This window comes from Hibiscus syriacus, unplaced genomic scaffold (assembly GCF_006381635.1).
Source record: "Hibiscus syriacus cultivar Baekdansim isolate YM2019G1 unplaced genomic scaffold, ASM638163v2 tig00111817_pilon, whole genome shotgun sequence".
Lineage (NCBI taxonomy): Eukaryota > Viridiplantae > Streptophyta > Magnoliopsida > Malvales > Malvaceae > Hibiscus > Hibiscus syriacus.
The window spans coordinates 182480-187303 of NW_024063188.1; the positions used below are offsets into that span (position 1 = coordinate 182480).

Here is a 4824-nt window from a genome sequence, read left to right on the forward strand (position 1 = left end):
TCTCACCCCTCCACGCACCGGCGACGACGGAGACCCGAAGATCATCGGTAGACTCGGAATAATGCAAGGACACGATGGTGTGGGAGGTGTCGAAAATGGGTGGTCGGATCGACGTGAATCGACGGAAAACCAACGAAAATTGATTAAAACCGACGATACTTCCGATTGAAATTAACGACGAACGACGCCGATTCACGACGAGAGGCTTGAGGGGATTTGTTCATCGGTCGACAACGAACACGATGGTGATTTCGATTCGTCGAACGGAGGCCGAACGACGAGTAGATCAGAGATCAAAGTCGTTGGCCGGGGAGAGGAAAAATGAGAATTTTTTCTGCAGAATTACATGGGGAGAGACTTATAATTGTCTCAAAAATAAAAATGGTTAAACTATGAGTTTAGACACTAAATTTTCTGTACTTTATAAAATCTACCAACTTTGAAATTTTTTAATTTAATTCTTAATTTTCTTCTCAAAATACCAATTAAATATACCACTTTAAATTTTTAAAATTTAACCCTAAATTAGGGTGTTACAGTAAAAGTTATGACGAGCGTTGAGATTCATTTTCTGAGAAATGATATCATCATCATTCTTAGACACAAAGAACAGTACTGTATAGCAGGTAGATGGATGAAATATCAAAGAATGTTGCGGATCTAATATAAGAAGGTTAAATAAAGATACAATTATTTTGTTGAATCCCATATCATCTTATTATTAGATCACCAATCATCGGAATGAATCAATGGGATCGGTTGAACAAAAAGAAAAACTGAAAGTGTGTTGGATACCTCTGCTGGTTCAACTTTTCCAAGTGGTGTTAGTTGGAGCCCACTACCCTATCCAAAAGGAACCGAAATCCAAAAACCCTCAAACAAAGAATAGTCGGATTCCGAACCCACCATTCCCCGATCCGAAACCCCAAAGCCCTGGAGAAGCCTAAGCAGATTTTATTTCCCGCCACCGTCAATCCGAACATGGAAGAGATAAAAGGAAGCTTGTCGAAGCCGGTGGCAGTTATCGCCTGCATCTCCATGACATTATTTTATGTTGCAACACTCAAAGCTCCTACTCTCACCCTCCGCCTCCACACTCCTTCGACAATTTCATGATCCGGCGGTTTTATTTGCGCTTCCGTTTCCTCCGTCGCTTCCTTCATCATATGTGCTCTTCTCCTCCCAGTAAAGCCTTTCCCCTTCCCTGCTTTCCTCTTTTCCATTTCCGTTAACCGCTATTCTAGTTTTTTTTCTCTTCATGTTATGAGCTTATTTTTACTCTTTTTATTAGAGAATGCTTAATTTGTTAATAACTCGGCATCTTTTTATATCCAAACACTGTTATTAGTTTCCCCTTCTAACCTGGATTCTAAACATGTTTGATTATGCTAGATAATAAGTGGGGAGGCATCTTATTTGTTTGGGGTTTATGGCATTCAATCGGATCATATTGTAAGTTAAATTTTTCTTCCATTTCAGTTAAATCTTGTACATCGTAGTTACGGGGATTATTATTATTCATATTCTTGTATGATCTGCAGATACAGAAATTGGTGACTTAAATGCTATTTTATGTATGAAACAGTGGCAAGTAGTACTCTTCCCGCTTTTCTTGACTTCTCTTATGTATGCTGGATCATTGATGTTATTGGTAAATAATTGGATGGAGCATAGGGATCAAGACAGAAGGCCATTGTTAGGTTGTATCAAAAGCACCCTTCTTAGGTTCCCCAGCCAAATGTCATCTGTTGCTTCCGATGTTTATTCTGGCGGGCTTTAGTTGTAGTTAGTAAGCTTATCATTTGATTTTCTTCATCTTTGAGGGGAATGCAAAGTTTACAATTGTTTTAAATCCTGTTAATAGGTAAATTGCTTATGTCTATGTTCTTTTTTGAATTGTTGAGATTGAGAAGATGGCTTTTGGTTCCTTATTTTGTAAAATAGTTTTTGTGATAGAGGTTTTATTGTGTCATGTGTTCCGCTCCTTTTCCGAATCTTTCACGGTCCTTTGGAGAATAAGAATGATTGACCATTCGAAGGCCAATTGAAATAGTTTCCTGCTGCTTCAGTCTTCAGTCCTTGATGGTACTTAAATGAACAGGCACCATTAACAGAGGAGTTGGTGTTTAGAGCATGTATGATTTCTTTACTTCTTTGTGGGGGATTTAAAGCTTACGTTGTCATTTTTCTCTGCCCTTTAGGTGAGTCTTTTTTTCTTTAAAACAGATGGAACATTCATGTTGAGTGGATTTGATTATCTTATTTTTCTGGTGCTAAGCACTAATATTATATGTGTATCTGTTGTTTACATCTATTAGCTTGATTACATGCCACTACTTACATTACATATTGATGTTGTTCCTGTGTCACAATTTGTAATTGTTTTGTTTTCCACAGTGTAAAGCAATTAAAGGGACACGGTTGGCACAAAGTGGATGCTTTGTTGAAATCTTATTTTCCATCTTCGTAAATGTCCGTACTGGCAGTTTTTGGTGCATTTACACGTGCTTGTATATATAGGAATTGCTGAGCATCATGCTAAACATTTACCCATTGCATTATGACTTGAATGACATGTAACGTTTTAACTATGTTTTTTCAATGTCTTGCAGCACATTTGAACCATATTGTGGAGATCTACAACCGCCACAATTACAGCTTGCTTGAAGCCTCTATGGTTGTAGGTAAAAACTGGGTTTTCCTCCTTGAACTAGCAGCTGCATTTTTTGTTGAATAGGGTTCTGTTTATTAAATTTAGGTATAAAATTTTATGTCTCGAAAATGTTCACACTTTTGTTTGAGGAATAAGACTTATATTTGATTCTATTTTTTGCTCATATGTCATGCCTTATTGGAATATATCTGGGTTTCTTATGCCTCCAGCTGGGTTACACTCTGATCTTTGATTCATATGCTTCATTTCTCTTCATTCGAACATGTTGGTAATTATTTGTTAATAAATCCTATCATCTCTATGATAAATTTTCACTGGAGTTCAGTCTTTTGTGTATATACGCACAGATAAAAATGATAACCTGACATTTAAACCAGAACCAGTCAAGTAGATGTAGGAAACATCTTTTACTGTCTTATTTTTCTTGTGGTATATGCTTTTTGCTGATATATAACTCATTGGTCAGCTGGTCGCCATGGTTTTAGTTTGTCAGCCTCATTACAATGTATCTTTCAAATTCTCGGTAGGAACCCTTGCCTCACCTTTAGTTGCTCATGTATTTTGCAACTACATGGGATTGCCTGTACTTTTTGTACAGAGGGAAGGTACACAAATACACCCCCATGTGTTTTTGTTATTCACTTTCATAATATGCTAGCATGCCTGGACAATTCGATGACATTTCTTGTTCGTTGTATTTGTAGGGATAGTGTGGCATTTATAGCTGGAATGTTGACCTTTGCTTGGCTTCTGTTCCCTTTAACACGGCCTGATTTGTATAACGAGAGAACCAATAGTTGCAGATGTTGGCAAGGATATTGTTTGTGGAATTAAGCCAACGAATTTTTTGGAAGAAGTGTTATTATTTGATTGATGACTACGTGTAATGGTGTAAGCAAATAAGGAAATGTTGTTTTTGTTACACTGATGTTTCTTTTTCTCATGCCTTATTTCTACTTTCGAGACCATTCCATTGTTGTAAAATGAGGAAAAATTGACCAGGGTCCCAAATTCGAGTGTTTAATTGATTTTTTTAAGGGTAAAGTATAGTAATGGTCACTGAACATTTTTGAAGCTTTCATTTAGGTCCCTAACTTTTAAAACTTGCAATACAGTCCCCTAATATTTATTCCGTTTGTAATATGGTCTCCCAACTTAAACCACTGTTAGCAAATTAGGGTAAATTATATAATCGGACATTAAACTTTTAGACACTTGGATTTAGGTCTCCCAACTTTTAAAACTTGTAAAACAGTCCTTAATTTCATTATAAACCCCAATTTCCAAAGTAATTCAACTTCCTTCTAAACCATTGATTCTACTAAATCATAAATTATCACTGTATGAGCAAATTCAGGTGAATCATAAATGATCGCACTGTAAAGCACTGAAGGGTTAGGTACTCAAACCTGATAAAAAAAATAGCATGCAAGAACATAGTGGTACTTAAATCATAATGCTCCAAATGAGTGTTCCGAATTTCATATAGTCAAAAGTTGAAGAAATGAGCAGAATTTATGAGAAGTTGAAATACCGAATAGAGTGCTTCCATTTTGCTATTCGGGATGTTTAATCAATGCATATTGTTATTCAAAATTGATATAAATAGTTAAACAAACCTCAAATTTATATTGAAATAAATATTGTCAAATAGTAAATTCATGTTCAAAATTTCAAAACACCTTACTTTCATTCTAAACCCTAAATTCCAAAATAATTCAATTACATTCTAAACCTTAAATTGAAGTATTTTAGAATTTGGGGTTTATAATTTAATTGAATTATTTTGGAATTTAGGGTTTAGAATAAAATTGAATTACTTTGGAAATTGGGGTTTAGAATGAAATTGGGACTATTTTACAAGTTTTAAAAGTTGGGAGACCTAAATTCAAGTGCCCAAAAAGTTCAATGACCGTTACCCTAATTTTCTAAGTGGTTTAAGTTGAGGGACCATATTGCAAACGGAATAAATGTTGGGGGACTGTATTGCAAGTTTTAAAAGTTGGGGACCTAAATGCAAGCTTCAGAAATGTTCAGTGACCATTACTATACTTTACTCTTTTTTTAATTAAGTATTCGTTGTAGTGTAGTGTAGTGGTGAATGTACCCGCCTGTCACGCGGGTGACCCCGTGTTCGATCCCCCCAATGG

At 35.9% G+C, this 4824-nt stretch overlaps 1 pseudogene; it reads left to right on the forward strand.

Annotated features, from left to right (window-relative positions):
- Window positions 1-732: 732 nt before the first annotated feature.
- On the forward strand, window positions 733-3632 carry LOC120171219 (annotated as a pseudogene).
- Window positions 3633-4824: the final 1192 nt, after the last annotated feature.